This window comes from Vicugna pacos, chromosome 19 (genome assembly GCF_048564905.1).
Source record: "Vicugna pacos chromosome 19, VicPac4, whole genome shotgun sequence".
Lineage (NCBI taxonomy): Eukaryota > Metazoa > Chordata > Mammalia > Artiodactyla > Camelidae > Vicugna > Vicugna pacos.
In genome coordinates, this window is record NC_133005.1 from 18,374,410 (window position 1) to 18,402,349 (window position 27,940).

A 27,940-nucleotide genomic window follows, 5' to 3' on the forward strand; every position below is an offset into this window, starting at 1 on the left:
GTGATAAGGGGATCTGTAATTTCCCGCTTGTCCCATCTTGGAGTGGACATTGCTGTTGATGACAGCCGGAGAGAAGGAATACCGTGATGTCAGCACACAGATCCGAGCAGCTGAGGGTTCCGGGGTTGCCTGCCTGGTTGGGGTTGGGTAGCAGTCATTCCAGACACCTTGGCGGGTGGAGGGGGATATGGACTGCCAGCAAGAGCCAAGGAGGACCGAACTTAACAGGAAGGGACATCATCCCCGGATGAAGACCAGCGAGAGTGAGAGTGACCAGCAGGGTCACAAGTAGTAACTATCACGGTGAAGAAGTAGATGGAGAACCCGCTGCCGTGGTGAAACCGTGAGTTAAATCCATTTCACTTGCCTTCACTAATCAGGGTTGTTTTAAGACTTGCGTGTCCTCCAAGCAGCTTATAGCCTAAACAGTAAGATGTTTGCCTGAGCTATTTTCCAGGAACTCGGAGTTAGCTGTTCTCATTCAAGCTGAGCTGTTTAAGACCGGACAGGACCACAGATCCATCCAACGGGCATGCGTGAACGTCCACCTGATGCCCTTGTGACATCAGAGGCCTGAACACCACCCTCACAGTGTGCCAGGCCCATTGCCTAGTTAGGTCCCCACAGAATGACCATCACCGCACCTTTTCCCAAGTTCCCTTTGCCTCAGGCCGCCCTGCTGCTTTACTCTTCATGTCCCCCTTGCCTTCGGGGAGGCAGATTTGAGACCTGTTCCCCTGTTTCCTCTCTTGGCTGCCTTTCTCTCTGCTGTAAACCTTGACATCTTAATGTTTTTGCTTGTTGTATGTCTGACAAAATGAACCCAGTCAGGGAACAGTAGTGGCCCATAGATACTGAGAAAGTGTCACAAGACCTTCCACACCATCCAGGGGACAATACAATGTCTTGGATGGTGTCACCACGGGTCTCAGGAACTCCCCCATCATGGGAAGGAGACGGGGAGGAGATAGCATGCCAGACCAAGGACACAGAAGCAGCTGTGACATGACAGGGCAAGGTGATATCCCTTCATGTCACATTTAAATAGAGATTTGTATATAAGATTGTACCAACATTAGACCAATATAGAGAAGAAGTCCCACAAAATGCGACACTGTCTTTGCCCGTCTGTGTATAATGTAAGGAAATAGATGACTCCATGCCACAGGATCATTTCAAATATTCAAGAAGGAAGATCGAGAAAGAGAAGTTATTTGGGGAAAAGGTCTTTTAAATGCAGAATGAATAATTTTCAAAACTTTGCTTGAAAACCTTTGTTTACCACCCAGTCCCCTTAGGATGAAACTCAGATGCTTCTGCCTGCTTCTCCAGGAGTTCCTGTCCCCTGTTGTCTGTCTTAATCACTTCGCTCTCTTCCTCTCCTGCCGAGCTCAGAGATTCAGAGCATCTGTCTCTCCCACTGCGTGTTGCTGCAGTGCTGCGTGTGCTGTTCCCTCTGCCTGGAACACCATCCACTTCCCCCAGACAGAAGCCGACCTCCCGCATCACTCTCAGCCCCGCCTGCACCAGCAAATCAAATCCCTGGGTCCCCAGGCCCCACACACTTCTCTCAGAGACCAGAGAAGGGTTTTCGCCCTTTTGCCACCGCAGACCCCTTTGCAGAACAATGCTTTCAGTACATAAATAAAATAAAATATATAAGCAAGGGAGACCAGTTCTTTTGAAATACATCTGTCAAAACATTAGAGAAAATGAATTTTGATGGATGTGCTTCTTTATTAATGTTTGAAATGACAAAATGCAGCGATGAGTCTAATAACCTCTGTCATTTTGAAGATAAACACAAAGGCTATTCTGAGATCTCTTCAGTAATTGTGATGTGATAACGAAAATATAGAATTTCTATTCTGTGATGACAGAATGTACTAATGCTGGTGTGGTTTATTGCCTGCAATCATTATGCTAGGAAAAGCTTAATTTTCAGTTAAAGTTATCAAAAATAAAGATGTAATATTGTTCACAGTCTAAGTTCATAACCTGAAGTAAAGACCCCTTGATATTTTCACCTGCTCTTCTTGGATTGGAACCATATGTTTATCATCTGGGCACCGTCACTAGATTATAAGCTTTATGAAGTCATTTCTGTCCCCTTGTTACTTACCCACACTCAGCAATTCTGACACCCAGCAGAGGGCTCCCCATCTATAACTGTGGCATTAAATTGAAATTTTTGGGTCTGATCATGTTTTTAAAAGTATAAATTATCTTAGCCTTCAACTACACGCAATTGCATTTCTTGATAGTTTTTGGAAATTTAAGCCACAGATTCCACTTGTCAAATACAGAAATATCCCAGGCTGCCCACAGAGGTTCACGTAAATGACACCAACTTACAGATACATTTGTTATTAACGCATTGCTAACAACCATCTGGATTACATTCACTAATCACTTGGCCACCATTCTTTTGAAATGTTTATTTCTTGGGGCTGGTGTTACCGAAGGTGGATCCTTGGGGAAATGAATTTAGCTCCAACAAGTGCAAGGGCTGAGCACACAGGCCAGAAAGGGCAGCTCACTCAGTGTGGAAACCCTCAGCTCCAGCGTCAGCAGCAGACATACGTGTCCCCTGGGCCCTCATTTAGTCCGGGGCAGTGACCTATGATTTGGCAGGAACTGACTTCTGACTTTGCAGGACGGATTCCGACCCTTGGGCTGCGGAGCTTGGGATCCTACATGATTAGGTCCTGGTGTGACCAAGGGCCAGGATGTGATGGTAAACTGAATGGCAGAAACGTGAGTGCCAGCTTCCTCCTGCCAGGTCTTGTGATATGGGGTGGAAGGGGGCACAAGCCCCCGCTCTGACACACTCAGGAAGCTGGATTCCAAGACCTGTCATTGCGGCTGGATTACACGGCACGTTAATGCCATGGTTAGCCACGTGGGTGTTCTTGGGGGTAACGCGGGGGCCCCTCCCTTGGCAAGACTGAGGGTGGGAGGAGGGAGGATTGGGGTCCAAGCCTTGACGTTACTCGGCATTGATGACTAAAACCCTGACCATAGCAGGTTTCCCACAGAACATTTCAGAAGGAAAACTGCTTTTAGGGGAGGCCAGGCTGCAGGGGTCAGTCTCAGACAAGCTAATCCTTGTCTCTCAGTTATTAACTTGTATTTTTCTAAATGTCTTTACTTTAAAAATGGCACCTTTTTCTATAAACGCTGGGAAGAGTAAGTCAAACAATGCATTTAAGACCATTGGCACAGGTCTTGGCAGATAATAAGAAATGTTTTATCATCATTATTATTTTTCTATGATAGTTCATACAAAAATTACTGAGGAATTGCTTGTGTAAGTCTTCTGTCCATTTTTAGATTGGGTTGTTTGTTTGTTTTTTTTCATTGTTAAGTTGTCTGAGCTGTTTATATATTCTGGAAATTAAGCCCTTATCAGCCTCATCTTTTACAAATATTTTCTCCCATTCTGTAGGTTGTCTTTTTGTTTTGCTTATGGTTTCCTTTGCTGTGCAAAAGCTCATACGTTTCATTAGGTCCCATTTGTTTATTTTTGCTTTTATTTCTATTGCCTGGGTAGACTGCCCTAGGAGAACATTGCTAAGATTTATGTCAGAGAATGTTTTGCCTAAGTTTTCTTTTTTTAGATTCCTATACACCAGAAATTGACACAACATTGTGAACTGACTCTACATCAATAAAAAAATATATATACAAAAAAGAAACAGACAAAAATAATGATTGAGGACTTGCTTACAACATTTAATGGGATGATATTTTTTTTTTCCAACACCAGCTGGACCATACTGATCTCTCTTCTATCTCAGGGAGCCAGGGAGAAATTTCTGCTGTTCCTCTTTGGCATATCTCATTTGGGCTTTGAGATGTGTTTTATGTCTCATTTGGGTTTTAGCTCATAATGGCCACACCTGATTTGTAACATTTTCATAAATATCTTTCTTGTCATAAAGTTAATTACGAAAAAGAGTGTCGTGTTGAATGCTTTGCCACGGATGCATTTTACTTGTCAACTCTAACAGATTCACATCAATCGTCTGTCCTTCCTTACACCTTCTCAAGAAATCTATAAACTGAAAGATGCTGGGTTTAGTACTCTTTCCCTTTACCTGCATGGAAGCATGCTGTCAATTCACATTCACGATTGTTCCAGAGGCTTCCTACCCAGGATGCCGCTCTAAACTCACTAGCCCTCTGTCCAGAAAGTGTCCGCACTTCTGAGGGCGACATCCCCAGGCCACTCTACCCCAACCTGCCCACGCAGACGTGGCTCTCACAATACCCAGCCCTTCATTCCATCAGCTTGTCTGCACATTAATCTCTCCTGTGGCATTTAGCCTAAAGGAAGTGATTCACCTGTTTGACAGTTTACCAAACACTTTCCACGTGCATAGCTGTTCATAGCCTCTGTCCTATCTTCTTTTTTTTAAATATTTATTTTTTGATTATTTTAAAATTGAAATATAGTTGATGTACACTCTGTCCTCTTCTAAATAAAACTAGTAATTCTAAAATCCTAAAATCTGTCACATTTGCTTAATGGCCATCAGCAAATTTGCAAATCACTGAAGTTTCCTACAGCTCCAAATCCTTTTCTCTAAATTTTGTATAAATACCTACGTCTCTTCCCCTACCTGGAGAGGAAGTGAGAACAAGGATTAACATCTCTCAGCCCAGGTATTTAAAAACCGTACTTATATCTTCTCCCCGACCCCACAACCCTCTCCCCACCGAAGTGCTTCAAATCTCATCCAGTGCAAAATTGCAAAATATCCCACTGTGACTGGAGAGAGCACACGTGAGCTCTTCCTTTAAGACCTTTACCTTACCCCAGGCATTACCTTATTCCTGCCTAATTGGTAGAGTTTGCATAAAATCCTTAAATGTTTGCAGCTTTTCTCTCTCTGTACCCTGCTCACCCTCTGTCCTTAGGGACAGAGAAAGGTTTAGCAAACAAAATGGAAATGAAAAAAAATGTGGAGGCAGAGAGAGAGAAGAGCTCACACAGCGTGGACGTCCGGGCAGATGGGGAGAGCGTATGTGCTTGTTAGTAGGAGTGAGAGACAGGTTTGGGCAGACAGGGATTGGCAGGAAAGGTGTCAATAAGGTGACCAGCAGGCTCAGCTTGCCCGAGACTGAGGGGTTCTTGGGACACGAGACATTCAGTGTTCAGTGTAACTGGCCGGTCATCTTAGGTGGAGTGGAAGTCCAATGGGCCAAACTCAGAAACAAGAAACTGCATCAGAAAGCAAATGAGCTGGTTGTTTTGGAGAGTGGATTCAGAAACTCAAACCACTGATTATAAAACCCCTGGCTTGACTTGTGCTCCAAAAATCATTCTCACCTGAAGTGGGGAGCAGCCTCAGGCTGGGCACCACCATAATCCCTCCTGCAAAATACAGTGAGGACCCCAGGTCAGCCCCACATGGCTACAGGTACCCCTGCTTTTCAAAAGTTCGCTTCACACCACTTCATGTTCATGAAAGATCTACCTTAGTGCTTGTTTTTGCTAACCAAGAGGAATCCAAGGAAGATTTTTGCTTTTATGGAAAAAGATGAAAAGCAAAGATAATGTTTTGCAGCAAGCCCTCAGAGAGACAGTGGGCACCCCTGCAGCGAGAAGGGCACCCTAAGCTCCTTCCCAGGAACTGCTGTCAGCATCTCAGCATCAAGCCGCCAGGGTTTTTTTGTTTTTTTTGTTTTTAAACTGAAGTATAGTCAGTTACAACGTGTCAGTTTCTGGTGCACAGCATAATGCTTCAGTCATACATATACATACATCTATTCATTTTCATATTCTTTTTCATTATAGGTTACTACAAGATATTGAATATAGTTCCCTGTGCTACACAGAAGAAATTTAATTTTTATCTATCTTATATATAGTAGTTATGGCCAGAGTTTTCAGCCGAGTCTGTGAGCATCTGTGTTTTATCTCCATTTATTTTGTGCATCCCTTAGCAAGCTGTGTCCTAAGGTAACTGCTTCTTCACTTTACTGCACTTGGGCTTGCAAAGGCTTCATGGGACCACTCTGCTCGGATAGTGGGGAAACCTGTGCTCCCAGTGTGAGTCAACCCCAAAGATGAGCTACAAACGGGGTAGACGTGTGTGACGAGGCCCTGGCGCCATTCCTCCTTGTTTCTGGTGCTGCTTATGGGAACCACCTTAGCCAATGTCCCCCTCCCTGCACCGTCGACTGAGAGTCCTTTCTTTACGTTGGGCGTTATCACTAGATCAGGCCTTGCCTCAATCGTCATCTTCTTAATATAAAACTGTCATAGGTAAAATAGGAGCCATTTCCAGAGAAGAGTTTTGATCTTCTCTACTCCAAGGCACAGGGAAACAGTGGCGTCTTAGAAACCTGAAGGCAGGGTTTAAAAATCTTCAGTTCATTAGAGTGGGATCATTTTCAGCTCTGTTTATTTTTCCCATAAACATGGCAATTTTTAAAAGGAGTTTCACAGCCTCTGGTGATATCATCAAGTGAACAATCTGGAAAACCCAACATTAAAGCCCATAGAATGTTCTCGAATTACCATTAGTGCTGGGGGCAGGCCTGCCATGGGAACTGTTTCAACGGTTCTCATTTGTGACCAGTTTTGATACAATTTTTTTTGATATTAAAATGCTGATAGGACAGGGAAAATCCAGATTCTTTTCTCTTAGTTACTGGCCTCCTGACGAGCTATATTAGACAGGCCCTTGCGGTGAGGAGATTAAAATATTACTAGCTTTATTTTGAAACTGTGACACAAAGTGTGTTTTTAGAGTCTTTCTGAGGTGGTTTGGGCCCTTGACCTGCCTGGTAACCACAGCTTCTGGACTAATCCTACTCACAGTTTGGGATTTTCCAAAGTGACTATTCACAGGGGCCTTGGGTTACATAACGCTTTTTGTTCCAGTTCACAGGTGAGCAGACCCTTTCTCGAATCAGCAGGAGAGGGAAAATTTCTAACACTCTACCTCGAGACAGCAGAGCCGGAGGGACCCTCATAGGCCAGAGCTTTGCCAACCATAATGTGCACACCGATTATGGAATCTTCTGGAAACCTCGCTGAATAATTTGTCTGGAGTGAGGCATTTCCAGCCAGGTGATGCTGCTGCTTCCAGTCCACAAACCATACTTTGCCCACCAAGACCTTAGAGGAAAATCAGGGCAGGAGAGGACCACGTGCTTTCAGGACACTCAGAATTTGAAGCTGCTTTGTCCTTGGGGACCAGTAGAGCAACGTCAAATAGAGTAACATCTTCAGCTGTGATAAACTCGCCTGAATTTATGTGTTATGAAAACCCCCTCCTGAGATAATTTTCTTCTTGGCGTTTGTCGTTCTCTCTCCAGATTTGGCTGGATCTCTTCTTTGCTGCTGAATTTAATTGGAGGCGTGGTTGCTGCACATCTGATTTCTTCAGCTACTTGTGTCCTTGTTCACCACCACGCAAAAGAACTGACTATTTCTGCCAAGGTGCAACACATGGGTTTTCTGATACTCTGCCTAGCGGTGAAGAGGAGACATAAAACATTGAGCATCCTCAGGTTCAAAGAAACAGATGGCTCTTATTCAAGGAAATGTTTACTCGAAAGAAATGAACATTTAAATAAGTGTGGTTGTTACCTTGAAGAGAAAGTGAGATAAAAGCAAAAAACGTGAAAAAGTGAACAAAGTATATTCAAAGACAAGGCTAAGGAGTTGAAGGCAGTAGCCCTATTTTTCTTCTATTTCACCTGGTCTCATAAATAGAGGGGTCCCTGGGAATTATACCCTTGACACTGGGCCAAGTCTTAAGACATAGGAATTGAACTGGACTGCTTTTGCAGCAGGAGCAGAGGGCTTCAGTTGTAAAGAGTTAGCATTTACATACGTGACTCTCACTTCATACTGTGTGAAGAAGGGGGTGTTTCTGAAGAACTGAGTGGAGATTGAAATTTGTCCCATTTCTTTGCAAACACTATCTCTTTTTTCAAGAATTCAGTTCACAGTTATTCCCAACAATTGAGGTCTATCAAGTATTAAGCTGAGAGGAATCTTTTAATGGGAGCCATCGCCCTCTCCTAATTCACTTGTCGCGGTCAGTGCGGTTTTAGGATCTCGAAGTTTTTCCTCGGTGTGTAATGGATGGGAAGGTTGCTTCCTAGCAAAGCTTATTGCTACATTTCTGTGCGGCTGTTAAACAGAGAACAAATGAACACTCACCAGAGCCTTCTGTTTGCACATAAAATAAAAGCCTTGCGGTCATGAGTGCTTTTGTGTTAACCAAAATAGAAACCCAAATGGAACAGGGAGCCCAAGGATGGTTTAATTGTATATAGTTACACGGCAGATCTATGTGAACATCTCCTAAATATGCATTGAATTTATATCTTCACACAAAGGTGATTATTCTCAGTTTTTAAGTGTTATCCACTCACCAGCCATTTCTCCCTTTTCCATGACTCCAGCTTCTAGCTGAACAGACAAGTTGAATCATAAAAGAGAAGTCCAAAAAAACTTTTATTTGTTTGAAGGAAATTCTTTCCATGTGTCCCTTCTCCTTCCTTTGCTAATTTGGGTCATGTGCTCTGCTTTAGTCATCTGTCCCCGGCAGAGAAGGGCCAAGCTCCTCCTCCCCTCACCGCAGGAAGGTCTGGAGGTCTACAAGTGGTAACTGAAGACTGCTGGACTCACCACATCCTACGAAAAGTGCAATAGCTGCTTTAGGCTGAGAGCTTCCACTGGAATTTGAGGCTAAGAACACAAAATTAGCCAAAAACTGAAAGGTCTGCAAGCAAAGCAGAAGTTGATTGAAGGAGAGAAGGAAGGAGAGGAGGGAAGAACAAGAAAGAACCAATGTCAAGAGTGTAGAGGTTGAGCCAGAGGAAGCCAAGAGAGCTCTATGTTTGAATAACGGAGGCTTCTGGGCTCCTCTCTGGCACACCTGGAGAAATAGGAGGTAACCTCATATCAAGGACGGAAGTCAACCTATCAGCACAGAAGACTGGCCCTGAAGATAAGATGGCACACGTGTTAGATAAACAGAAGGGCTAGCCTCCAAGGATACAGAATTCACTTAGGTGTGTACCTAGCTTGTATGTGACAAGCTCCTTTAAAGTTCAAGGGCCATAAAGGATTCCCTTACAATTCTGCGCTTTGGCTTAAGGAAAACTGGGAAATGTGTTTTGGAAGACACATTTACCTCTCCTCAATGATTTATCCCTCTAGACCTTGTGAAACATTGATGGTTTGTGCTACTCACTTGGCGGTAATTCAGAGAACATGATGGTGTAAATCATTTGTACTGTTTTCTGGCATTGTTTCTGAATCCTTGCATTCTTATTTTTTTCATATTCTTTTTTATTATTGAGTTATAGTCAGTTTACAATGTTGTGTCAATTTCTGGTGTACAGCACAATTTTCAGTCATACATGAATATACATATATTCATTTTCATCTTCTTTTTCACTGTGAGCTACTACAAGATCTTGTATATATATTTCCCTGTGCTATACAGTGTAAATTTGTTTATCTATTCTATATAAACCTGTCAGTATCTACAAATCTCTAACTCCCAGTCTGTCATTTCCCACCCAGTCCTTGCATTCTTATTTGGATTGTGTTCTGTTTATTTACTTGGTTTTTCTCTGTGCCTAGGAATTTGTTTCATGGCTAGGCATTTTTTTTAACTTATTTTACAATTTTTTTTGGTATATACTTTTTTATTGAAGTATAGTCAGTTGACAATGCTGTGTCAATTTCTGGTGTACAGCATAATGCTTCAGTCATACATGAACATACATATATTCATTTTCATATTCTTTTTCACCATGAGTCACTACAAAATACTGAATATAATTCCCTGTGCTATACAGTATGAACTTGTTTTTTTTATATATATATACTAGTTAATATCTGCAAATCTTGAATGCCCAATTTATCCCTTCCCATATTCTTCCCCACCCTGGTAACCATAAGTTTGTTTTCTATGCCTGTGAGTCTATTTCTGTTTTATAAATAAGTTCATTTGTCTTTTTTTTTTTAGATTCCACATATAAGTGATATCATTTGGTATTTTTCTTTCTCTTTCTGGCTTACTTCACTTAGAATGACATTCCCCAAATCCATCCATGTTGCTGCAAATGGCATTCTTTTATTATTTTTTATTGCTGAGTAGTATTCCATTGTATAAATATACCACAGCTTCTTTATCTAGTCATCCATCAATGAACATTTAGGTTCTATCCATGTCTTGGTTATTGTAAATAGTGCTTCTATGAACATTGGGGTGCCTGAATCTTTTTGAATTAAGGTTCCTGTCAAATATATGCCCAGAAGTGGGATTGTTGAATCATATGATAAGTCTATTTTTAGTGTTTTGAGGAATCTCCATACTGTTTTCCATACTGGCTGCACTAAACTACATTCCCACCAACTGTGTAGGAAGGTTCCCTTTTCCCCACACCCTCTCCAGCATTTATCATTTGTGGACTTTTGAATGATGGCCATTCTGACTGGAGTGAGGTGATACCTCATTGTAGTTTTGATCTGCATTTCATTCTTTTACATTCTTCTCATTTAGAGGTAAACTGCTTGCCCCCTTCCAGTGAACCTGGGTGAGTTCTCATTGATTCAATCTATAGAGTACAGCAGAAGTGATGTTGTACTACTGAAAACATAAAGTTGTAAAACTGCAACTCACTTCTAATGGTGACTCATGGAAGACTCAGCCTTGTCTGATGGTCAGATTCACCGCTGGGTCCATGAGATACTATGTAAGAAGTCTGACTACCCTCAAACCACAATGCTATAGAAACCACATGCAGATACTGCAGTTAACGGTTCATGCTGAGTTCATTATCTAGCTGTTACAGTGTAGGCACAGATATATGCATGAAGATGATATATTGGAAGTGTATCTTCTAGCCCCAGCCTTTAGAACCAGCTTTTAGCTGATTTTTTGATGGCAATAAAATGGAAAATGTATTAGAAGCTAAGGCAAAGCAGGTCTATAATTGTACTTGATTTATAATGTATCCATCTATCTGTATCTATATCACATAAAATTGGCTTAAGACAAATATGACACATCCGTATGGAGCTGTACTCCTTCTAACTTTCAGCATATCGGCTTAATATGTGATGGTAGTTTGAATGACCCATTCTGGTAGCACAGATTCAAGAGAAAATGTCCTCTTTTCATCCTGTATTATTGAGTTTGCTGTAGTGGGCTGTGTAATCATGATGAATCATTTAATCCTTTTGGTCCACAGAGTCCATAAGTATAAAATAACTGAAGAGTTGGACTCACCCCTCAGATCACTCCAGTTTGAACATTCTGTGTTGTTCTTGCTAAGTGTCTGCTTTCTTGCTCCTTCCCAGTCTATTTCTTCCTCTCCTTTTTTTTTAAAAATAATCATCATTAAATCATTGCTTCAAATGCAATGAAGATCTGAGACCTGATGAGATAGGATGCTGAATTTCATGCAGCTTTATAACAGGTGCATCCTGCCATCATCTGTACCTAAACTTGATGCTGTAGTAAATGATAGGATAGAACACCCCCAGGATGGGTCCTGCATCAATTCATGTTGAGACTGGAGCCTTGCTGAGGTGTAGAGCACAGCCGGTCTCTCTCATGGATTAACAAACATATACAACACTGATTTTATTTTCCTTTTGTGGTTTGACAATTTTCTTTTGTATTCTGCTTGAATTCTCTTCTTTTTGGTTTTTGTGACTCTATTGTATGTTTTTGATGTGTAGTTACCCTTTTTTTCAAGTATGTTAACCCGTTACTATGTCTACTTGCTTTAGACTGGTAGTCAGATAAGCTTAAAGACATTATAAAAAAATTAAGAAAAAAATCTACATTTTCTTACTCTCCTCCCTGATATTTTATAATTCTGATGTCTTCTTTTACATCTTCATGTTTATTCTTTTGCTGTTCATTGTAGTTATCATTGCATTTCCAATTGTGATTTTTCTCTTTCCTGTGGATTCCTGTTTCTTTCCTATTTAGAGAAGACCTTTCTATGTTTATCTTGGAATAGGTTTAGTATTGTTGTATTCTTTTAGTTTTTACTTGTCTGAGAAATTCTTTCTCTCTCCTTCTATTCTAAATGATAATCTTGCTGGGCAGAGTGTCCTAGGTTGCAGGTTTTTGTCTTTCAGTGCTTTGAATGTATCTTGCCACTCCTTTCTGCAATGCTTCTGTAGAGAAATCAGCTGATAGCCTTATGAGGGTTACCTTATAACTAACTCTTTGTTTTTCTCTTGCAGCCTTTAGAAACTTCTCTTTAACTTTTGCCATTTTAATTATAATATGCCGAGGTGTAGATCTGTTCGGGTTCATCTTGTTTGGGACCCTCTGTGCTTTCCGTACCTGGATATCTGTTTCCTTCTTCAGATTTGGAAAGTTTTCAGCCATAATTTCTTCAAATATGTTTTTGATCTCCATTTTCTTTTCCTTCTGGGACTCATATTATGGATAGATGGCAAGCATTCTATTATTCCATAGGTCTCTCATATTACTTTTATTTATTCTTTTTTTCATTTGTTTTCCTGTCTGCTGTTCTGATTGGGTGATTTCTATTATTCTGTCTTCCAGATTACTCATTTATTCTCCTGCATTATTTAATTTGCTATTTATTGCCTTTAGCTCAGCTTTCATCTTGACAATTATGTTTTCTGATTTTAATTGGTTCCTTTTTATAGTTTCTTGTTCCTTTTTACAGTGATCTGCATTTCTATTAATAGCCTCTCTTAATTCTTTTAGTATTTTTATTATCTCCTTTTGAACTCAAGATTTGGTAGACTGGAGAGGTCCACTTTATTGTTTGTTCTTTTGGGGGATTTCTCTTATTCTTTTAACTGGATGTGGTTCCTCTGCTTCTTCATTTTACTTGTATTTCTCTGAATCTATGAACTTAGGAATAACAGTTATCTGCTGTGGTCTTGAGGGGCTGTTTTTATGTGGGAACATCCCTGTGTAGCTTGCAAGCATCTAATATTTTTGATGTGAGGGCCGTTTTTAGAATGAGTGGCTGCCATGTCTCTCCTCTATGTGTGCTGGCCGTTATCTCCTTGTTAGAGGCTGTGATTGGTGTTGTGGTGACCAGAGCCTGCACTGGATGTTGAATGGGACCTACTCTTTGCTGTGATTGTCACAGCCCTGCTGGGGGCTGAGTCTGCTCCCCAGTTGTTGGAGTAAAAGCCCCCAGATCCATTTCTGAGCTGTGATGTGAGGTGGTGGGACTGGAACACTTCTGCTGGGAGAGGAGCCACTGAGTATTCCATTGCAGGAGATGTCCCACCAGGTAGTGTGCTCTGTGGTTTCACCCGTCACCTTGTACAGGCTCACAAAATACACTATTGTTGGTGCTGCCCTCAGCCCTGCCTCAGCCATGGGAGTGCAGGCAGTCTGCCCTGGTGTCCCTCATGTGCTGTGCTAACAAAGCCTCCTGGGCAGATCCATTGAAGTCAAGAACCAAGACCCTCCCTAACTGCATGTAGTCATGCATCTGGATCTGTTGTGGGGTACAGGGTCAGCTCAGACACCAGCCCTGCCTCTGTGTGCATGTTAAGGCCAGAACTGCCTCCCCTCACCAACATGCACCAGTTATTCTGCTTGGATGACCTGCAGGTGTTGAGCTTACAAAAGCACCATAGGCTTAAATCCACCAAAACCACTTAGATTTCAGACCTGCCTCTGCTTGGGGGCAACGCACCAGCGCATGTGCACCCTCCAGAGCTCCCAGCAGCAGAGCTGCCCCAGCTGTGAGTAAGCTGAGAAGGAATCCGTTATGATGGGGTCTCACCCATCTTTTACACAGCTAACAATGGGCTTTGTAAGGTGAACCTGGGCTTCTTTGCACACACTCCAGTTTCAGCCCGTACCACACTCCAGCCCCTTCAGGCTGTCTCCATGCAGCCAACCCCAGTCGTCTCCCTGGATCTATCCTCTGAAGCCTGTGCTTCAGCACCCAGCCTCTGCATTCACCAGCAGGTTGCCATCTTGGGCTGGGGGTTGCATGGACCCTCTATGCTGGTTTCCCTCTGTTCTGCTTGCTACAAAACAGCTAGCATGCTCTCCTTTGAGCCTCTGAAGCTCCCTGTGTCCTGGCTGATCTCCCCATTGGTGAAGCTGTTTCTCAGGGTGAGAGAACCTCTTCTCTTTCACTACTCCCTCCCCTTACTCCCTCCCTCCCTGGGCGCAGGTCCTGTCCTAATTCCTTTTTTTTTTTTTTTTTTGGTCCTTCCCAGTTAGGTTGAGATTTTCTTGTAGCTTTGCTTGTATAAGATCTTCTGCCAGAGTTCAGTGGGTATTCTGTGAGAATTTCTCCACATGCAGATGTATTTCTGATGTACTTGTGGGAGGAGGTAAGCTCCACGTCATTCTATTCTGTCATTTTGAAGCTGCTCCTCTGCAACTCTGATTTTAAAGGACGTAATGTGCTTAAAAATGTTTCCATCCAAATTCATTGATAATTTTAGAAGACAGGAAACAGGCAGTATCAATAAGAGCTATAAGACCAGCTCATTTGTGTAGATTAATGTATGAAATACATTTATTTCTCCCATATGAGTCCTAAGACTAAATGGCCAAGATTAATTCACCCAGGTGCACATTAAAAACAAAAAAAAGAATCACAAGATCTTTGGTAATTATCCTACCTGTCTCTAAACAAAAACAGCCTTCACAGAGGCCTGAAGGCCCTGGGTTTTGTAGAGCATTTGAAGACTCAGGTTAATACTGGTGGATTTGTCAGTCTATTTGTCATCATTTTTTTTTCTGAAAGTGAGTCCTCTGCAGCAATAATTTTCAGATCTCAGGGATCCCAAATTGAGGGTTTGGGGGCTTTCTCAGGTTTTGGGATGTGTCTTCATTGAACAAAGAGAGCAAGCTCTGTCATTGAATCAAATTGACAAATCCTAATTTCTCCATTCAGTCCTGGGATAAATTATTTAAACTCTCTGATCATCATTTTGTGTTTCCTTCTTGAGTGTCCAGTAAGCATTAAAGAAAGAAAGATAAACAATGTATCTAGCACATTGTTAGCTCATAGAAGACATTTGATATTTATTGTTGCTTTCTTTTGCCTTCTATCAACAGAATGCTAAAAAATCTCTTGTATCTATTTCATCTGTGTTTAAATATTCAGTAAGGAATAGTCCTTCCAAAATTGGAGTAATGTAGGGAAGGAGAGAGGGCAGTTGAATGTGATTGACTGAAAATTACCATTGGGTGATGTTTATTTTGTCAGTAGAATTTTCAAAGCTCACTTTATTTTGTTTATTTTTAACTTATTTCAATAAACCAATTGTAATTAATTTTTTTTTCCAGGAAGAAGGCCAGGTACATGATTAGACTTGAACTTGAGATTCCCAGAAGAGAAACATGTTGGCATCTTTGAAAACTGATTTTTTTTTCTATCTAAAAAAAATTCTTATGTTCTTGACTTTTTTCTTAAATAAGAATTATATTAGGTACTCTTTGATGCTAGTGTGTGCCAAAGACACTTTATGAGAGCTGTGACATGTCACACGAATGTTTTCTTCTTTCTTTTTACTACCCGAGGATATTTCTCTTAAACATCTTTTGTTTAGGTTGTATATAATCCTTTTTCTCTCTGCTATCTTAAATACTATGATACTGTTCAGCCAACACACCGGCAGGGGCTAAGTGTCTTGACCTGACTAAAATTTTTTATCAAAGGACATTTTCAAATCTTGCTAAAAGCCTCTTGGTGGTAATTATATCAATGGGAAGAGACTTAGACCCAGCTGAATTTAGGACTCTGAGTGAAAACTTTGAAAGATTCTAAAGCAAATCTCCATGTCTGGAAATAGCTCTTTAGCAGCTCTCTTAGGTGCACAGATGAATGGATTGCTCAGCAAGAGATCATGTTTTACAGATAGGAATGTGGAGGCCTATCTGTAAAACATGATGTGTGTACCAATGTGTGTACCAATAACTTAGACTTTTAATGATGGCCAACTTGTGCTCGGATCCACCATTTGCCATTTACTAGCTGAGGAACCTAGGAGAGTTACTAAACCTGTCTGAAACAGAAGTCTCAACCAAAAAATAAGGTAACTGCCCAAAGTCAGATGGTGTGTTGTTACCTCTGTCTTACAATGCAGACATGAGAGTGCGCTGTGAAATTCCTCTTATGTTTGGACCCTACACTGCCTGGTACCCAAACAGATACAGATGCACCCCCCCCCAATATAATAAATACTGGTGTGGTCATCACAGTATTTATTCACAATTTTTTTGTACTTCCTATCTGGTATATGATGGCTACTTCCCCACTGCACTGTCTTGGTGTCACATGACTTTCTGTGATCAAAGGGATGTGGGCTGGAGTGTCAGTTCTGAATGGAGGCTAAATATGAGGCGCTACCATATCTGCCTGAGAGTTCACCAGAAGGGGTGATGAAAAGGCAGAGCCAAATCTAAGATATAGTATTTCCATCAGTTAAAGACAAAAGTTGGTGTAATATCAAGCCTGGTGTTACTATGCAAACATATTCTTCTTTTTGAAAGTGGAAAGTACTGTTGCACATTTTTGACAATAAAAAAAATTTATTTTGAGGCAAAGCCTTCATACAGTGGCCAGTTAACAAATGCTTCCTCTAGTGCTCAGTGATTTTTGGTGAAATAACAGAATCAATGATTATGTCTTTCCTGACAAGTGTGAGTTGCTACTCCCATGACTTGTGGTCCAACCGAATATGTGTTCTTCAAATTAAGGCTGTTAAATCTAAGCAGTGACAATTCTGAACTTGCATTTATGCAGTAAAATAAAACAAAGTGAAATGAAATGTCCCGATGTAAAGTGATGTATATGTTAATTAGCTCTGATAGCAGTGATCATTTTACAATGTGTGTACATACATCAAAACGTTAAGTTGTATACTTTAGATCTATACAATTTTTGTCTATTATACCTCAATAAAACTGAAAAAAGATCATTAAATGGATGACTACTTTTGTTTTTAATTCTGGTTGAGAAAATATAAAAAATGACAGCAAATAGTGAAACAAATACACTTAGATTTAACAAATATTAATATTTAGTCACTTTCATATTGCTTAAATAATAGAATTAGGGCATTAAAGATGAAATTTTCACTTTTCCCTACACAGAGGCATCCACTGTAATAAATTTTTTGTGTATCTTTCTAGTCCATGTTTTTATATTTTTCTAGATAAATTCATAATTTATTAATAAATAATACATGATATTAATTTTCCTTTTTAATTTTGCAAACATGCTACCATACCGTATGTATCAGTTTGCAACTACATTTTTCAATGAACATTATATTTTTGAGGGTTCTTTATGTTGCGGCATATAAATCATATATGTGTATATCCATAAATAAATACAGATATTTCATGTAAGTGTTGCATAATATTGCGTTGAATTTTATTGTTTTGTATTGAATTTTAACACAATAGCTTTATCCGTTCCTCTTTTGATGGCATTTGCTTTCAGCTGTTTACCGCTACATAGAAAGTCACAATGAGCACCCTTGTTTTACTCTCCTAAGTGTATATAGCATGAGGTCTGTTTTTATCACTTTTGAACATCTGTGAAATCCAATTAATTTTTCTCCCTTATGGTTATCCTGAAAAGTATCTCACCTTTTAAATTTTATTTTCCTCAGCTTTATTGAGATCTAATTGACATATAACACTGTGTTAATTTAAGGCGTATAACGTTTCGATATAAGTATGTACTGTGAAATGATTACCACATAAGTTTGCTTAACACATCCAACAGCTCACATTGTGTGTGTGTGCTGAGAACATTTAAGATCCACTCTCTTAGCCATTTCTAAGTATAAATAAGTATTATTAACTACAGTCATCATGATCTACATTACCTTCCCAGAACTTACTCATTTTATAACTGGAAGTTTGTACACTCTGACCAACATCTCCCTATTTCCCTACCCCTTCCCCTACCCCCCGCAGACCCTGTCAACCACCACCATCTACTCTCTTTTTCTTTAAGCTCAAATTTTTAGATTCCACATACAAGTATCACCTCTTTTAGATTAAAAAACACAATACAATACAAAGTAGAAAAATGCTGTCTCTGAACTGAACCAACTAGGAAGACAGAAGGACATTAGCATCCGAAGGAAGGAAGGAAGGAAGGAAGACTTGGTCAGCACATTCCACAATGTACTTCTGAGTGCAAAATATTATACGTCTGTGGGTGAGACATGGATGGTGGTAAAGGATGTTCTCACGTACACATTTTAAGTACTCCACACCAACTCAAGATAACTAACCTCAACAGTAAATGTTTTCCTAACAATCCTACTTTAAAAAGTTAGTGTTTCAGAAAGAGCATGGAAGAAATCACTTCCAAAATTGCCTCAAAGTGTAGATATTCCTAAAATGATATTTATAAAGGACTTCTCTCTTCGTTACATAACCATTAGTTGACATGTCTTGAAATGACCACCAATATAATGGCTCACTCCCATGGGGATGTTTGGCTTAATTTTTGTTTTCTTCTATCCCTTTACTTCAACTTGCCTTAAATATTTGGCTTCACATTACTCTATTGCAAGTTAATTACCTAAAGAAAACTGAAAATGTCTGTTATCTGGACACATCTTTTCATTAATTTAAAGTGTCAAAAGTCACATAAAACGTATACAAGAAGTTACAGAATTTTCACTTAAAAACATCATGTAATGGGGATGATATTTTAAATGTGTGTGTAGATAACTTTTATTTCTGTCTGTAAACCAGGACAGCAAATACTATAAATTCTTAGTTTTATCATCTTAGAGCCACAACAGCTAAGTCATTTGGTTAAAATTGTAATATCTGGCTTCCTGGTTAAAGTGCAGAAAAGTCCTTCACTTCATGTTTTTTTTTTTTTAATGGAAAAAAGGCATGCTTTTTTCCCCTCCCCCTTTTACAGTCTTCAGAAATGATTTTGCCATGATTCCCATGAGAATAAATCTCTGTCATCATTATTAGAGGATTTCTATTTTAAGGGTCATCTTGAAATATATTGTTTTTTCAAAGGAGAAAAGAGACAGAAGTCATTCTGGAAATTTCTGAAATGAGAATCTATCTGAATGTTTGATTTTTTTGTTTGTTTGTTTTAAACAAATATTATGTAGGGTTTATTACATGCCAGGTACTGTTTTGAGAACTTGTCAAACATAATGTAATTTAATCCTTATAACATCTCTCACAGAATCCTCATTTAAACCATAAGCAAACTGAGGCACAGAGAGGTAAAGCAACCTGCTTAGGATCACACAGCTAGGAAGTGGCAGAGCTAAGACTTGAAACCAAGCAGCCCATATTCTCCATCTCTGGAGAATATGAGGTTAATGACATACCTGAACAGTTGTGGGGATCATCATTCTTATAAAAGCTGAGCAACCCAGATGGCTCCCTGGTGGAGGTGTGCCAGCTCTGAAGAGGAAGTTGGACAACTCTCACATGAATGTCTGCAAGTTAAGAGAAAGTGGAACAAGAGAAATGTTTACATTTCCTTAAGAATGACTTTGCTTGAATCCACATCAGCATTTCCTAGAGGTTAGGGTCATTGTGAAGGCTGGCACAACCTCTTTCTATTAGGTTTGGATGTGATGACTCCTGGAGGCAGGAGGTGGGTGAGGTGCTTCATTAGCGTTGATTTTGACCTTTGAGTTTTCTAACCGATGCCGTCTTGGTAGGGTCTTGTTTGTGCCTGGATCCCAATGTCTTCTTCTCATATTTTGCATCTACTTAGACACTTAAACCAGAAATTTTACTCTAAATATTTCACATAGATGTTTTTATTCTGGTGAAATGTTTGTATTTCTTTTTAAAAGGACTGAACTTGGTTTTATTTTCTTTGCCTAGACTTTGTATTCTCTGAATTAAACTCCTCTAAACTCCTTAAGACATACTTCTTTGAACTAATTTTTTTTCTATTTTCCCTAAATATCTTTATTCTAGTGAAGTTATACATATATAATACATATATAAGTATATGCACTAAAACATTATGTGTACAGCTTTATTTATTTATTTATTTATTTATTTATTTATTTATTTATTTAATGGAGATACTGAGGATTGAACCCAGGACCTTGTGCATGCTAGGCATGCGCTCTGCCACTGAGCTGTACCCCCCCCCAGCATTACGTGTATATATACATATATAGATACATACACAAATATACATACATATACGTATCGAGAGACAGAGAGGAGGAGAGAACACGTGTGAATAATTTGTTGATTGGCTTCCTTTCTCCAGAGGACATAGCTCCTGACAGAATAATGTGGTTCTCAATATCCAACTGTATTTGTGGCTATGTCTGTACACTGCAAAATAATTGCACTGCGATTGGTGGCAGGGATTCTGTTTGCCTTTGTGATAATACTTTTGGGCTGTATCACATCTGGCTAAAATGGAAGCTGCTGGCTGGTGACTGAGTCTTTTTTGCCGTCTCAGGAAACAATTTGCCAAGGACACATCTCTACTAGTTGATCAAAATAAAAGGAAAACTTAAATACCTTACCTAATTCTGGGTTTTTAAAAATGGATTAAATATTTCCACCCTATCTTGTAAACATGTATTAATTAACTGACCAGAGATTGTTAGTTAAGGTTAATTTTAATGCCTAATATTTAGGGATTTTTTTCTCTCCTAAATCCTTCAAATTGAACGAAGTATTTGTTACCTAGAACTTATTTCAATGGTTGCATTGTTTTATTAGCTTTGCTTAAAAATTGTCCTTTTACTGAGTAATAAAAAAATATACTCTGTGACTTCAATTCTTTCAAATTTGAGACTTGTCTCTAACCCAGCATATGGTCTAAATTTGTTAATGTCTCATTTACACTTGAAAAAAATGTGTATTCTCTTGCTGGGTGGAGTGTTCTGTAAATATCAATTCAGTTACACTAGTTCCAAATATTGTTCATATCTGCAATATTCTTACCATTTTCTGTATACTTTTTCTGACAACCACTAATATTCTTGGGTTAGTTTTAGTGTCTTCTTAGTTTCTGTCAATTTTTGCTTCATGCATTTGAAGCTTTGTAATTGGGTGGGTGAACTTTGGTCCTGCCTCATTTTAGCTTAGTGAGTAAGTTTAATGTTCCATTTTATCTCCATTTATTGGCTTATTTGCTATCCATCTATGTTCTATTTTTTGACTAATGATTTTCTAGGGTATATAATATGCATCCTTATTTATAATCTACCTGCAAATTACATCACACAACTTCAAATGAAATGTAAGAACCTTACAGACAACATACTCCCATTTTTCCTTTCCTGTTGTTTGTGACTTGATATACATTTTATGCCTAGATATATTGTAAGTTCCACAACGGATTATTATTATTTTTCTTTAAACCTGGGGTCAGCATTTTTTTTTTCCTAACGGGCCAGATAGTAAATATTTGAGGCTGTGCAGGCATAATATCTCTATCAAAACTACTGAAGTCTGCCATTTTGGTATGAAAACAGCCCTGGCAACACAGAAACAAACAGGTGTGTCTGTGTGCCAATAAAACTTCATTTACAAAAAGAAGCAGGAACTCATAGCCTGTGGGCTATGGTTTGCTGACCCCTGCTTCAATCAATTATCTCCTACTGACATTTAAACAAAAAGAAAAAACATATTCACCATTTTTTTTGGATCTCTTTATTTCTTTCAGTAGATTTGAGTTTCTGCCATAATTTTTCTTCTGCCTGAAGAATTTCCTTGAATATTTCTGATCATGCAGTTGTGCTGCAAAACAAACAATTAAAAACCCCAAATGCAAACAAAGATAAACTTCTCAGCATTTATATGTCGGAAAGGACTTAATTTTATTTTCATATTAAAAAGATACTTTCAGTGGGTCAAAATATTTTTGCCTAGTAAACATTTTTTTTTCTTTCAATAGTTCAAAGATTCCTTTGTTTTCTGGCTTGAATTGTTTCTGACAAAAAGACTGGGGAAATTCTAATCTTTGCTTCCCCATAATGAGCATTCCCTCCCTCCCTACTCTCCCTAACTTCTGCCTGCTTTTAAGAGATCTTCTTCACTGGTTTTTAGAAATTTGATTATGATGTTCCTTGATGTAGTTTATCTTGGTTTTTTTTTTTTGTGCTTCTTGGATTTGTGAGTTAATGACTTTTATCAAATATAGAATATTGTCAACTGCTTTTTTTTTTCCTGCCTGCCCCCTCTCTCTTCTATCTACAGTAAGCTGAATAATGCCTCTATTAAGTTGTCCAAGCCCTCATTACTGGAACCTGGCAAATGTTGCATTACATTGTAAATAAATAACATTTTACTCACATTTGCAGTTGCGATGAGGTTAGGAATTTTAAGATGAAAATTTGACTCTGGATTATCTGCATAGGTCCAATGTATTAATAAGGATTCCTGTAAGAGGGAGAAAGGAGCATCAGCGTGAGAAGATGATGTGATAAGAAAAACAGAAGTTGGAGTGATATGCTTTGAAAATAGAAGATTGAACACAAGCCAAGAATATAGGTGGCTTCCAGAAGCTGGAAGAGACAAAGAAATGGATTCTTTTCTAGACTCCAAAAAGGACTGAGTTCTGCTAGTATCTTGATTTTAGCCCATAAGACCCATTTCCAAACTCTGACTTCTATGACTTGAAGATACCAATGTTTTTTTAAGCCACTGTTTAATTTTATACAGCAACAATAGGATTATGTGCATAGATAATTGTTTGATACTGTCCACAGGTCACTGAAGTTCTGTTCATTATTCTTCAGCCTTGTTCACTTTATGTTTCATGTTCCATGGCTTCTGAGGCTATGTCTTGAAGTTCATTTATCTTTTGTTCTGCTGTGTCTAATCTTTTGTTAAACTCATCTCCTGATTAAGGGGAAAAAAATGACAGTTGTTCTCTTTAGAAGTTCCACATGGTTTGTTTTTATAATCTGGTTTCTTTCAACCTGATATTTATGTTTTCCTTTAAATCTTCGAGCTTATCTATAACAGCTCTTTTAAAACCCTTGTGTCTTAGTACTATCCCCTTTATTTCTGTTATTTTTATTGACAGATTTTGCCTCTGGTTATGTGCTGTAGTTTCCTGCTTTTTTATATGTCTCATCATTTTTGATTAGGTAGAAGACATGGTGAATATACCATTTTTGAGAGTCTGGATTTTGTTGTTTACCTTAGAAATGTTGAACTTTGTTTTGAAAGGCATTTAAGTAATTTACAAGTCCATTCAATCCTTCCATGTTTTTTTGTAAGATCTCTTAGGGCACGTCTACACTTTTGCTGATCATAATGCTGTGTTAATTTTACTACTAAGTGTACTCTTCTAGGCTGTTTACTGAATGTCCCATGTATGCTTTCAGGACACTATACTCCTGCTGGATAGAACTTAAATAAATATCTTCCAGTCCCGTCTACCGTCTTGAAATTGTTCAAGTTAAATATTCCTGAGAATTATTTGCCCAGCATCAGGAAATTTCCCCCATTTGTGTGGGTCTTAGTATTTAGAAACAGGCTCAAAAAGACCCTAGCTATTGATTTCTGGGACTCTTTGTCAGAGCAGCTCCATCATCTGTAGTATCCTGCCCCGCAAAATCAAGCCACCTCCACATCTCTCCCCATCTCATCCCACTGGGAACTTCCAGCTCAGCTTGGGCCCTCTCTTGCTGTGCCACATGCCTCCAGGCAAAAATCTAGTGAATTTTAAGACTTATCTCTCTCTCTTTTTTTTTTTCCTTTCTATTTTACATCACAGTCTTGTATTGCTAGCTGTTCAATGTCCAAAACCTTTCTTTTATATATGTTGTCCAATATTCTAGTTGTTTCCACTGGGAAGACAAATTTAGTTCCAGTTACTCTAACATAGCAAGGTGAAAATCTCTAACTAGTCATTTTTTATATTTGGTTCTTTCCAGAGGGTTTGGATTAAACAAGATTTATTTTCAAATTGTGTCATAATCAGTTAATTTCTTAATGCTTCTAATATCCATGTCAATGTGAATTTTGTAAAAGTATCTATGTCTGTATAAGATGTGATTTTTTTTTTGCCTTGTGGATAATTTCAATTTGGGACTCAAAACTTTTTACCAGACACATTTATAAGTTTACAACTCAAACATTTGAAAATAAAAAATTAAAATGTCATATTTTATGCTATTTCAATAAGGGACTTGTCTTTGGGATAAGACAAGGAGAACGTCTTCAAAAGAGGGGGAAGAATAAGTATTTGGGTAATGTTATGCAAATAAATGGTGATTTAATGAAATTGTAAATTTATTTTTTTAACTATGATATTTCTCCCAAAAGCAAATTAATTCTTCCCTCACCTTCTTCTTTCCCTCTTGCTTAAAAAAGTGTAAACATGACATTCCTATCCCACTGCTCCATGTAAATAGGTTCCCTTTGAGGCCCATATTGGCTCTGTATGAGCATCACAGACTTATTTTTCTATTCACTGAATGCTTTGTTGGTTAATCTGGGTCCCAATTTTCTTCATGACCTATAAAATTGTCTTTTCCAACTTCTTGGCAGCAGGAGCTTGCAGCCTTGGTGATGTTTCATGTGGCCTACCCCTTGCCTTAGCTAAGCTCAGATCATATGTCCATCATCGGAAGTATACAAAATGTGGTCTAACCACAAAAGAGTCTTCCAAGACAAAATCATAAATAGAGATGCTTTAGTTTAGGATGCCAAAATATCTGTACCATCTGTGAATACAGAATATGCCAAAGAAAAATAAGTAGGAAATCTATGGTTTTCCTTTTGAACTTCCATATGAAAATGGGGGCCAATATTGAGGTTATTTAACCACAGAATATATTTTTAAAAATAGTGTTAATGGTAGTTATGCTGGTTTTTCCTATACTGTTACTATTTTCTTCTGTGATTTTAGCATAAACACTACTGTGGTTTCATTTTCTATGCATTCACTAAAACAGATTCTTAAAACATCTGAGAAAAGGACAATAATAATAGTTAAGGATATGATGGTCATTTACTGTGTATGCTCCTTATATGTTATTTTATTTAATGGTGATATTATTAGGGGCTTAATAGTATAATTAATAGCTCCTTTCATATTAAACATAAATTTCAAAAGTTGATAGCTTATTTAGAAATGATGGTTTGAAGAATTACACATTGGTTGGATTTAGGTGAGAAGTACTTGAAAAATCTGAGATGAGGAGAGGGAAGACTTGTTGGAGGAATAATTTTTATTTTGATATTCCACTTCAGCTATTCAAATCTGACAGAGGGACATGGTTAGGAGCTTGGAAATTCCTGAGCTCTTTAGCTTCAGATATTTTACATATTATTTGAAGTTTAAACATATTTTAAGCTAAAATACACAGGTGAGATGATGACATTTAAAATGTGTAGAGTCATGCACATTATAAAATATGTTATGTTGCCTACCTCACTCCTTCTAATGGAGAAAAAAGTAAATAAATTGCCTTTTAAAAAATAAAGTATGCCCTAGTGGATTTTAACTTTTAAATTAAAAGAATTTGGTTGATGTATAGTATTTCATTCAAATTTATTTCACTAGGTAGAAATATAAGTGATACAAAGTTATATAAAAGTAAAAATATTATTTTCTTAGTTATTAATGATATTTGCTATAACAAAAATTCTCACATTGCAATAGTTATTATAACAAATATAATTTCTTTCTCACATCATAGTCTAACATGAGATAGGTAGCTCCTCTGGGTGGCCTTTCTCCAGCATCAAACTCAGAACTCCGACTTAAGAATCCTATGCAGAAACCTTTGTATCAACCCTACAGATATGGTGCTGCCATTACCAACTCACAGAGAAACAGATCTATTAACATCCTTTTTCTTGGGATTAACATCAACAAGATGTCAAATAAAATGTCACTCACTCACATCTCCCCCGTCAACAACAACAATTTGGCATCATTCCACGGTTGAAAGTGCCTTTCTGGGAACTGTAGCCATATGCCAAGGGACTGTATGCCAAGGGTATTGGGAGAAGCCAGTGCATTGCATATAGACTGGATCCTGGCTGTGAACACTGCAGTGGTCTGTGAACCAGCAGCAGCTCTGGAGAACACTGTCTCAGACAATCACCCATGGACGATGAATGAGAGAGCCTTTGTGAAAGTCCAGGTCTCCAGCAGAGAGGTTCCAGTACACACTGTTGAAGCAAAAAATGAAAAAAAGAAAGAAAGGAGGAAAGGAAGGAAGGAAGGAAGGAAGGAAGGAAGGAAGGAAGGAAGGAAGGAAGGAAGGAAGAAAGAAAGAAAGAAAGAAAGAAAGAAAGAAAGAAAGAAAGAAAGAAAGAAAGAAAGAAAGGAAGGAAGGAAGGAAGAAAGGAAGAAAGGAAGAAAGGGTGAGTTGTGTTGTGTGCATTGGAGAGGGTAAAAGAAGGAACAAACAGTTTGATGTTTAATTTTACTTGCATCACACCTCCCCCAAGGTGCCACGACATAGGGCCAAGAGAGATCTTCTTGGCCCAAGTTTTCTCACACTGGGAAAGTGAGCATGTGACTGAGTACCTGGCTTCCCCAGCTATGGTGGATGCTGCCAAAGAGGCTCATTTCTCTCTTGCCCCATCCAGAGCACTGACTAGTGAGCTGCCTGAATGAGAAGTGGGAAAAGGCCAGGAGAGAGGTAGACAGGACTCTTGGAGGGCACCAGAGGGACGCACATCCTACTAACCAGGTCATGGAAGCCCTCTGACCAGCCACTGAGGACACCTCATCCATGGATCTTCCTAGCTGGCCCCCAGACACCCTTAGCACTCTGCATGCCTCACTGATATAACTCAGACCTGTGGTGGCACCGTTTGTGTGCTCCCAATGGCAGCAAGAGTGAACCTCAGCAGATGGCTACTGAGCATGTGCAGAAAGCCTGCCCAAATCTGCAGGACAGGGAGTGATCATAAGCTTGAGCTTTAGTACAGCCCTTGGGAAAGCAAAAGAGGCTGTCAGCACCTGGCCTCATGTGCTGCAGGTGTATATATACACCCATGAAAACAGCACCATAATCAAGATAGTTAACATTGCCATCACTCCCCAAGAGGTGCAAATTTCAAATGCCTAATTTATTTCTTTCCATCCCCTTTTCCCCTTGGTAACCATAAGTTTGTTCTCTATGTCTGTGAGTCTGTTTCTGTTTTGTAAATATGTTCATTTGTGTCCTTTTTTGTTTGTTTGTTTCCACATATAAGCGATATCATATGGTATTTTTCTTTCTCTTTCTGGCTTACTCCACTTAGTATGATGAGCTCCAGTTCCATCCATATTGCTGCAAATGGTATTATATTATTCCTTTTTATGGCTGAGTAGTATTCCATTGTATTTATATATCACAACTTCTTTATCCACTCATCTGTTGATGGACATTTTGGTTGTTTGTATGTCTTGGCTATTGTAGATATTACTGCTATGAACATTGGGGTGCATGTATCTTTTAGAATTAGTGTTTTCATTTTTTTCTGGACATATGCCCAAGAGTGGAATTGCTGGATCATATAGTCACTCTATTTTCAGTCGTTAAGGAATCTCTATGTATAATCTCAATTATTTTTACAGAGTAGACATTTTGGCAGTCATATTTAAAAATATTTAAATCAGCTTTAAAATACTGTTTTAACTTGAAAACATATCTTCCACTTGAATTTCTGTTTTTCTTCTTTTCTTTCTTAGCAAATTAGCTCTGAAAAGAAAATGCAATGTTCACGACCCTGTCTTAATTGTCTTCAACAACGTATCTTCAGATATTGGGAATGTAAGTACCCCATTTCACCTTTACTTTAATTGCTGTGTTTCTTTTCCTAAATTTTTGTTATCTTATATTAATTTATCATTCACTGAACAAAAAATACATTTGAGCACCTACTATGTGGCATGTGCCATTTTTGTTTCTCAATCTGTCACTATGATTTTGTTTTGTTTTCTTTATTTGCAAAATTAGTTATCTCCTCTTGTATTCCCA

At 38.8% G+C, this 27,940-nt stretch overlaps 1 long non-coding RNA gene across 1 annotated transcript; it reads left to right on the forward strand.

Moving 5' to 3' along the window:
• Positions 1-204: 204 nt before the first annotated feature.
• LOC140687250 (uncharacterized) lies at positions 205-27,727 on the forward strand. Its single transcript, XR_012061431.1, has 3 exons — positions 205-343; positions 25,661-26,333; positions 27,652-27,727. It is a non-coding gene; the product is annotated as an uncharacterized lncRNA (long non-coding RNA).
• The last annotated feature ends 213 nt before the right edge of the window (positions 27,728-27,940 follow it).